This window comes from Malania oleifera, chromosome 6 (genome assembly GCF_029873635.1).
Source record: "Malania oleifera isolate guangnan ecotype guangnan chromosome 6, ASM2987363v1, whole genome shotgun sequence".
In the NCBI taxonomy this organism is placed as follows: Eukaryota; Viridiplantae; Streptophyta; class Magnoliopsida; order Santalales; family Ximeniaceae; genus Malania; species Malania oleifera.
In genome coordinates, this window is record NC_080422.1 from 80,369,277 (window position 1) to 80,379,924 (window position 10,648).

The window sequence follows — 10,648 nt, forward strand, 5'->3', positions numbered from 1 at the left end:
TGCAACCGAAGTGCTTATCTAAGTCAAAATACTCCTAAGCACTTATTCTTAAGTACCACAAAGCAGCACGAGTGTGAAAAAAGACGTCGTTTTACTTAAGTGAAATTTTTAATTTTGCCCACGTTTTTAATTGTAGGATAATTTGGTATTATTTTTTGTTTTTATTTGTAAAAAAATATAGTATTAACAAATTTATTTACATTGATAATATTTATATTTGTAATTACTTTTAAATTATTGAAGTAATATTTCATAGTATTTAATAATTATGATTCATTTTTGTAAATTCAATTATTATGCGCAAATTTTCAATGCAAAATAAAAAGAAATGTATCCCTACTATTTCTAAAAATTTGAACAAAAATGGAATTTATTCAAGAAATATTTTCACTAATTTTCAATCTTTCCACACGGGTTTTTTCTTAAAGCACTAAATCCGTAACTTCATAAAAAATATTCATTAAGTAAATTAGTTATATATAATTTTTATTCTAGCATTGCATTCTTAAATTTATTTTATTTTTATATATTTATTATTCTAATTATTTTTTATTAATTGTATTTGATTCAAAGACTTTTGATCATGTGTTCAAACAAGTTTTAAACTCATTTTATTTTTAAAATAGAAATCAAATGGATTGTTAGTTTTCAAATTTTCAAATTTCATTTTATTTTTTAGCTTTCAATCTTTAATTTTTCAAAAAATTTTACAATGACCAAAAACATTAATGAGACGCAATGTATCATCCTATCCTTACTTTGTTATTACACTATTGATTTTTTTTTAGATGGATAGAAGGGTACAATGCGAAATAAGAAAAAGTGAGAATCAAATTTTCATTTGAATTTTAGTTTAGATAAAATTCATGTCACACAACTTGTTTACTTATCCTTTTGCGTACTACTATATAAAATTAAAGAAAAAACATTTTTGAGAAGTTATTTCTTAGCTTTCTCCTTAATAATTTTTTTTACTCCCCCTTTACTTAACTTTACCTAAATTATTTATAAATGAAGAATTAAACAAAGTATAACACTTATAACGGAAGTTAATATCTTAAACATGGGATTTTGGCACCCTAAAATCCTAGTTCTCAATCAATACTTTCAAGCTTAATTATCTATTTGGTACTTTTCTTAAGATCCAATCAGCAAATTAGCTAGCATGGAAAAGTTGATAAATTTGGATGCTACAAAATCAAGTTGGGTTATTAAACAACCATGGACCTCAAACCCAAACCCAAGTCTTCTCATCCTTTATCTTTCATTCTTCATTTCACCCTCTTAATGGATATTGCTTTAGAAAGATGTCCCTGTAAGACCTGATAGTGAACGCACTTTGTTGTTTTTGTCAGTAAAAAGAGTCCACTAAAGATCAATGAATTAATTATGTGTAAGTCGGGCAAATGTGTTTAATATGAAGTTTCTGTTGTCCTTTTTTTATGCAAGACAGACAAATATCTTCCTTTATGAGTTGATTTTTCTCTCTTGGAGGACATAACAATTAAGTTCATTGAACCCTCCTAATCTAAAAGAGGTGTTGAAGAAAAATATGTCTTGTTATATGGGCTAGTTGGAAATTGAGAAATGATATTATTTTTCAAAAGAAAAAAAAAAGAAAATCCAATTGGCATGAATAAATTTTACTTTTCAATTTCCCATGACAACAATCATGCATGTGATTTACTATTTTCTTTTATAGGCTATGTGAGAAACAAGCAAAGAAGATTCAGAAAGAGAAGTAATAAATATACCTTTAAGAAGTAATGGTCAGTAATTTCCTTCTTTACTTTGATTTTCTTTCTATCTCTTCTTAAATGTTTCTTATTTTTTTAGATAAAAAATTGGGATTCTTAGTATGAAAAATGAGAATATAAGGGGTGGGAGAATAAGAATTTAGTACTCATGCATAAATGCTCCTACTCTTTTAGAGACAAAAGAGGTGAAGTACAAAAATGTTTCACACGTGGTTGACTAACTAGTAATCGGATCCTCTCTTCTCACGTGAGGTTGCATGCATACACCCAAATTAGTTGGCCTCAACTTGTAAAGAAGTTGATCGGCCCCTCGAGGGTGGTCAATAGGTCTAGGAAGCTTTTGAAAAACACTTATCTTCTTGTGATTGGTTGAGGATTTTGGGCATGCCACGTGTTCTATTGATGTCACGTCTCAAGTTATGACATTTACAGTTGGTAGTTATTGGTGGTTACTTTTGAATTTGAATTTTTAAGTTGAAACTTCAAAAAAAGGTTTTCCCTCCCTTCCATTAGAAGTTTATAAAAGGACCTACTTAGGAAGAGAATTGGACACGTCCAAGTGGTGGCAAAGAGAGCATTCAAGAGTGAGAAAAAACATTAAAAAAAAAAAGAAGAAAGGAAAATCCATTTCCTACCATTCTCATTAAGGCATCTAGGGAGTGACTTGGGAGAGAGTGGTTATCACTTGATCTATAGAGTGATTTTCATCCCTAAGGTTAGTGTCTAGCCCTTCACCCTTTCAAATTTCATTCATTTTCATAAATGTTAGTGTAATGACCTGCCTAATTTACCATATTTTTTTTCATAATAATATTTAATATAATAATCATGTACAACTGAATAACATAATCAACCTGGACCCATGGGTACGAGGGATATACCCAAAATACAACTCAGATACCTAAGCAGCAGGAAACATAAATTACAACATACCATACAACCAACCACAATACCAGAGTTACACTAAACTGCTATATATATACAATCATCCACGAAAGTCCAAAAATAGCCTAGGGACACTTCCCAAAAATAAATATAATCCCGGCTCATCTACTCACCCTTCTGACAAGGTAGTTCAGTTAGACTCTACTATCGCGGAGCTCTATTTGCTCCTCTACCTAGATTTCCTGAAATGTTTATATAGCTAGGGTGAGATACCTCTCAATAAGGGAGATAAACTAATATCAGTGTGTGGCGTTATGAACATTTTCGTGTTATACATATAAATAGTATGATAATCATATTTGGTAAAATCTATATATAACAGAATTGAGTAAAATACGATTGTCATATCATAATAAATCATACTAGATTCTATACATGAAAATCATCTTATATAACTGTACAATACTGAAATAACACCCAGGATGGATAACTAGCTGATGTCATGCCTTACCCCCACATGACTAGGTTGTGCTACAGCCCGAAGGCGAGACCTAGCAATGACTGGCTGACCGTGCTAGATCAAACATAAGTCTGTAAGTACGATGAGCTTGTCCCTCCTGGTCCCAGACTGCTAGGGGGACTACTCCACTCTACACTGAAGTCACATTGACTGCCATCTCCCACACTACTGGTCATGTGGTAGCACTATCATAATTCTAAACATATAGCTACGGTACCGTGCTCCTGAAACTAAGCTAAATCATATCATCCGGGTTTTGATAACATATAATATGTTTCATATATTGAACATAACGTTTCATATTTCCTAAATTATGTCTTATCATACATGATTATGGCATCTGCGCCAACATGAATCTTGGCATCTGCATCGGTATGACATAACATGAATCACGACATCTATGCTGGCAGAACATAACATGAATCACGACATCTGTGTTGGCATATCTTAATATATTGAACATAATTTTTCTATATTGTTTAATATGTAAAATCATGTTTCATGTATTGTTTCATAATTGCCTTGAAAACTATCATATCATACTTGATTTGGGAAAAGCATATTATTCTGACATGCATAATTATATGGAAATTTAAACTCATGCCATACAGAAATGGGTAACCTACTGAATGTAAAATCTGTTCTCAAAACCATATTTTTTTGACAAAACACATTTAAAACATATCCCTGTTCATAACAGTATTTCCCAAATATAATTATATAATATACGCATTTCCTAAAAATTTAATGCTGTAAAATAATAAATAATTTCATAGAAATTTCTGACTTAATTTATCCCCTTACCTGGCTTACTGGGAAGCCCATAAAATACCCAATCTTACACCTGTAGTGCTCCCAGCACAAAACCCTGAAATTAACATTTTCCCTAACAAAACTTAAGTATTATCTTCCCTAACATATTCCTCCCAGTCCAGAAACACCAAATACCTAATAAAACTGAAATTAACTAACTTACCCAAATTTTGGGATGGTTCCCAAGTTAGCCTGACCAACGATCCACTCCTGCAGAAATGAAGAGAAACTTCCCAGAAGTAGCGTGGTGGCTTTGGATCGTCGATCTGGTGAAGAACTGGACTGAAATTGAAGAGAGAAGGAGTGAAGGACGATTTTAGTTGGAGAGAGAGAGGGAAAATTGCATGCAGAAATCTCGCTGGAAACCCAAGTTTGAGCCATTTATACACTTGGCTTCGTCGACAAGACACGTCACTTCGTCAACGAGGCTAAGAAGAGAATTTGTTGACGAACTCTTATTTTTTGTCGACGAATTTTAGACCCTACAATAGCCCTCTCGATAATTTCTCATCGACAAAACAAGTGGCATACGATGAATTTAATAGCGAGTTCATCGACGAAACTGGAGGGTTCATCGACGAACCCCAGTTTCATTGACTAACCCAACAATTTCTTTCTTTTTGAATTTTCCTTTTTCTCCCTCTATTATTATTTAATTTCTATAATTCTTTGGGTCTCTACATTCTCCCCTCATAAAAATTTCATTCTTGAAATTTACTATTTAATCGATTCACCATCCCTTAAAGAAAGTGGGCTACTTATTTTATTACTTACCCTCACTTATGGCGGAGGAATACCGTTGTTACATTCAAGGTTCTAGGAGATTACAAATATATAAAATAAAATTCTCCCAAAACCAAAAACACCACCTACAACTGAAAATTATTACATGCACTGACTAACCTGCATAAAAGAAATATTACATACCTACTTGTATCTCTTCCTGATTACTGCTATTCCACGCAAAACAGATGCGAGTGTTTTTGTCGTATCTCTTCCTCAAGCTCCTAAGAAACTTCTTCCACTGCGTGACTCTTCCATAGGATTTTTACTAATGGAATCCTCTTACTGCGCAATTCCTGTTCCTTCTTGTCCAAAATCTGTACCTCATAAGTCAAAGTATCATTGAGTTCTAACTCAGCATAACTGATGACATGGGAGGGATCTAAGACGTATTTCCTTAACATGGAAACATAAAATACGTTGTGAATTTTAAATAAAACTGGTGGTAAAGTTAGCCGGTAGGCAATTGACCCTACTTTTTTAAGAATCTCAAAAGGGCTAATGAAGCTAGGGCTCAACTTATCATTCCTCCCAAACCTTATAACTCCTTTCAATGGAGCTATCTTCAAAAATACATGGTTCCCAACTTCAAATTCCAGTTTCATGCAGCGAGTATCAACGTAACTCTTCTGTCGGCTATGAGCTACATTGAATCTGTTTCTGATGAGCCGAACTTTATCATATGCCTGCTACACTAGCTCTGGCCCCACAACTCGCCGCTTACCTAACTCATCCCAGTATAGAGGAGAACGACATCTCCTACCATATAGCGCCTCATAAGGTTTCAGAGACAACAATATGAATGCTGAAGGAAGTAATAATAAGGGGGCTTCCAATGAAGAGGGGATTAATTCTACTCCAGTGCTACGTGAGTTAGCTCAACAGGTTATGACAGAAATCATGCGGAGCTCTAGGGGACATAACTGCCCACCCACTGACCAAGGTTACACTATTGAGCAGTTCACCCGCATGAACCCCCAAACTTTTGATTCTGGAGCTGATCCAATCATTGCGAAAAATTGGATCCAGGAGATGGAGGAATTATTGGCAGTCCTTCACTACAAAGACAAGTAGAAGGTTCTATATGCCGCTTTTAAAATGACCTGGGAGGCCAAACACTGGTGGATTTCTATGAAGCTACTTGAGGAACAAAGGCCAGAACCAGCAGCCCTTACATGGAAATGTTTCAAAGAGATCTTCTTTGATCAATATTTTCCCTTTTCCACTAGAGATGCCAAAGCCGAGGAGTTTACGAATTTAACCAAGGGGAACTTGACAGTTCAGCAATATGCGGGCAAGTTTATTGAGTTGTCTCGATTCGCCCCTTATTTAGTTCCAGATGAATCAAAGAAGGCTCAGAGATTTGAGGAAGGCCTGAGTTTGAGGAATTACGAGCAGGTGGTGGCATTTCAAGTCCAGAACTTCTCTCAATTGGTAGATAAAGCAACAGTAGTGGAGAAAAGTCTACAGAGGAGTGCAAAGATATTGAACCAGAGAAAGAGGCCCATGCCTCCATGTTTTCAGTGTCATGCAAGTCAAGGTCCTTGGAAGAGAAACAACAATAATATGGGCCAAAGGCAAGTAATGGGGAATCAAGCTTATCAAAATAATTCACTACACCCTCCTTGTCCTAAATGCAATATCAGACATTGGGGTGAATCTCGATTAAAGTAATTGTCTATTATTGGTGCGGTAAATCTGACCACGTTGCACAAGACTATTAGGTGTCGCAGAATAATGCACCCACTCCTAAATAATACTGGGGAAACAATCAGGCACCCCGCAAAAGAACACCGCCCAGACGTGTGTTTACTCTCTTACTCCAGGAGATTTAGAAAATGTCGGTGATGTGGTGACAGGTAATATTTTTATATTTTTAAAGAAAGCAGTAATATTATTTGATTATAGAGCAACACATTCATTTATATTTACAGAGTATGTTAAAATGTGTGAGGTGAAAACTCAACCATTAGATGCTGAATTATCTTTGGTCACACCGACGAGGACCTTAGTGGTATATAGGAAGATACTTAAAGGCTATCCGATTTGTATTTAGGAAAAAATGCTACCTGCTAATTTAGTAGTATTTGATATGCATGGATTTGATGTAATTCTGGGGATGGACTAGCTAGCCTCCAGCTATGCTAGTATAGACTATTACAAGAAAGAGGTAGTGTTCAGACCTCCTAGAGAGCAGGAGTACAAATTTTTTGGGTTGTGCATGTGCTCCTTACCACAAGTATTGTCAGCTATTCAGGCAAAAAGGCTACTCTTGGATGAATGTCAAGGATACCTAGCATGAGTGAAGGAAGCCCCAAAGGTAGAGCTAAAGCTTAAGGATGTCCCAATAGTGAGGGAATTCTCTGATGTATTTCCAGAGGACTTACCTAGGTTGTCTCTCGATTGCGAGGTTGAGTTTGCTATTGACCTACTTCTAGGAATGACACCGATCTCTAAGGCTCCGTACAAAATGGCTCCGGTAGAATTGAAAGAATTAAAGGAGTAGTTATAGGAGTTGTTGGATAAAAGGTTCATTAGACCTAGTGTGTCACCATGGCGAGCACTAGTTTTATTTGTTAAAAAGAAAGATGGATTGATGAGAATGTGTATTGATTACCGGGAAATAAACAAGGTGACAATTAAGAACAAATACCCACTACCCCGTATAGATGACTTGTTTGACTAACTCCAACGAACACAAGTCTTCTCTAAGATCGATCTCTGATCAGGTTACCATTAGGTGAAAATCAAGTCAGAGGATGTTCCAAAAACTACATTTCAAACTAGATATGGTCACTATGAATTTTTAGTCATGCCGTTCAGATTGACTAATGCTCCTACTGCATTTATAGACCTTATGAATAGGGTTTTTCATGAATATTTGGATCAATTTGTGGTGGTATTTATTGATGATATTTTGAGTTTGTTGACCTTATTGGTCACATATGGTCTTGATAATGACAAATACTTAGGTATTTGATGGTTTTCAAGTGTATATGCAGGCTCAAATGAATATCCTAAGGAATGACACTTGAAGCAACTAAAAGACCCTGAAGACCTTTTAATTTGTAATTGTAAATTCAATATTTGTAATATGGGTCTGTAATAGTAACTTAGGATGTGGTCTTTATTTTTCTTACCTACACATCATGCATATTGGATATATGGTAAGCTCAAAATGACCATAGAATAATCATAGGGCTGAATGACCTTAGGGCACCCTTCGGTCAACCGAAACCGATGCTGGATTTTTGGGACTATCTCAAAACGGCCCTTGAAAAGACCCTAGTGAGACTTTAGGTCCCAACACTCACACACAGAGCATATAATATATAGGAGTGTTGAAATTGTGCTTGAATTGAAAATTTCTTAGCAACTTGAGAGAGCTTGGACGACCGAACCCTTAGAGTACAAAACTCCTTGGGCGCCCGAATGTTGACAAGTCAACATGTTGACCAGGCTCTCGGGCGACCAAATAAAAATGTGCTTATCTTCCTTAGGAGCCCGAACCCCTCGAAAAGGACATACCACAAACTCGGGCGACCAAACTGTTTAGTTCAAAATGAGCCTCACAAGTTCAGGCCACCAAATATTTGACTGGGCACCCGAAGTCCTGAAGCTTAGCTATTGACTTTGATTCGGGCTGTTGAAGCATGACACAGGCGACCAAACTTAGTTGAACATCTTTTAAAATTGTGTCTGTTCAGGCGACTGAACCTAGGTTCAGCCACCCAAACCTTGCCCGGTTAAAATTAGTTTAACCACGGGTAAACAGGGTTATTTTAAGTTAATTACATTTTAATCATTTGAGACTTTTTTAATTATTCACATCATATCCCAAACGGTTATATTTTTACCCCTAGCTATAAATATGAGTCCATTTGCAAAATTAGCAGGAGATTAGCAAAGTGATTAGCCAAAATATCGTTTCTTTTGAAAATACATCTTTTGGCCAAATACTCTCAAACCTTCATTTCTTTGATAAATTCTAAGATTGTGAGAGTTCTTCTTATGTGATTGTGATTGCTATACTTTGCTAAAAACTCCCACTTGTTTGTGTGATTGAGATAATTTTTCTGGGGAGTTTAACTTAGGTTTATCCCATAGATTTGCATATTATAAATCTTGTGTGGAGATAAACCAAGTAAGCTTAGGATATTTGCATCTTTGTTGCAAGTGTCTAGTAGCTTGATTTTTTGTTGTGTAAAGATTTTTCAAATAAGCAAGTACTTTTCAAACTAGTGTTGTGCATCTTTCATTGAGGAAAACTCTTTTGAACTAGTTTGATTATCTAATTAGTATACTTGGAATATTGATGTGTTATTGAAATACCTTGTTTAGATTCCAAGATATTGCTTGTGTTGAACACTCTTGAGAATCTTATTGATTATATTGCATTGAGTGTGGATTGCACAAAACTAGCATTATTAAGCTTACACTATATCCATGTTATTGATGTGTATGTGAACGTGTGTATTTGGGTACATATTTGCTTTACGTGAAAGAATAATCACTATACCATCTATTTGAGAGAATATTGTTGTATTTCCAGGCATGGCTTGAGGGGACGGTAATCTAGCTCGGGAAGGGTTGTGTAGGTTAAAGTCAGCCCTGTGTTAATTGACTTGGTTGTAAAGGTTGAGGTCAGCCCTGTGCTAATTGACCTGATTGTTTAGGTGTCGCTCCACCCGTTAAGTGAGCCTATAGTGGTAATCTTTGTGCTTTTTAGTCAAGGCGGGGACGTAGGCAATTTGGCCAAACCTCAATAACATTTCTGGGTGTCGTCTCCTTTATTGCTTTATTGTGCATGCTTGATTAAATTTCTATTGCAGTTTAAATTCCATTGTATTTTTGCATTGATTTATATTATATGCACTAGATTGATCTTAGGCTTGTGTAATATTGATTAGTGGATTGACCTAGGGGATAAAATTTTTAAATACCAATTCACCCCCCCTCTTGGGATTGCACCAAAGCTAATAGAGTTATTCAAAGAGTACCGAGGAGCATGAGAACCATTTGAGGTTGGTACTTTGAGTACCGAGGAGCATGAGAACCATTTGAGGTTGGTACTCTGAGTGTTAAGAGAAAAGAAGCTCTATGCTAAATTTGAGAAATGTGAGTTCTGGTTGGTAAAGGTTGCATTCCTAAGATACGTGATATCCAGGGATTGTATTTCTATGGACCCAAGTAAAATAGAGGCAGTATTGGATTGAGCGAGACCGAAGAATATTCATGAGATCAGGAGTTTCTTAGGTTTGACAGGATATTATTGTAGATTTGTGAAAGGATTTTCTAAATTATTAGATCCTTTGACGAGGTTGACAAGAAATAATATGAAGTATAAGTGGACTGATGAATGTGAGCAAAGCTTCCAAGAGTTAAAACAATGACTCATTATCACACTAGTACTGACAATTCCTTCTGGGTGCGTATTAATGCAACAAGGGAAAGTCATTACATATACTTCTCGGCAACTTAAGAAGTACGAGAAGAATTATCCCATGCACGGTTTGAATTTGGCAGCTGTGGTATTTGCGTTGAAGATCTGGAAACACTATTTGTATGGTGAAAGGTGTGATATTTTTACATATCATAAAAGCCTCAAGTACTTCTTCACGTAAAAAGAACTGAACATGAGACAGAGGAGATGGTTAGAACTGATCAAGGACTATGATTGTACCATCAACTACCACCCAGGGAAAGCCAATGTGGTAGCAGATGCGTTAAGCTGAAAGTCATTGAATGCATCAGTCTCAGTAGTGGTGACCTAACATCAAATCATGATGGATCTAGAAAGGTTTGGTGTGGAAATAAAGGAGGGAAATCACCAGGCTTTCATTGCTAATATGGTAATCTAACCGACCTTACTGGAAAAGATTAAGGCTAC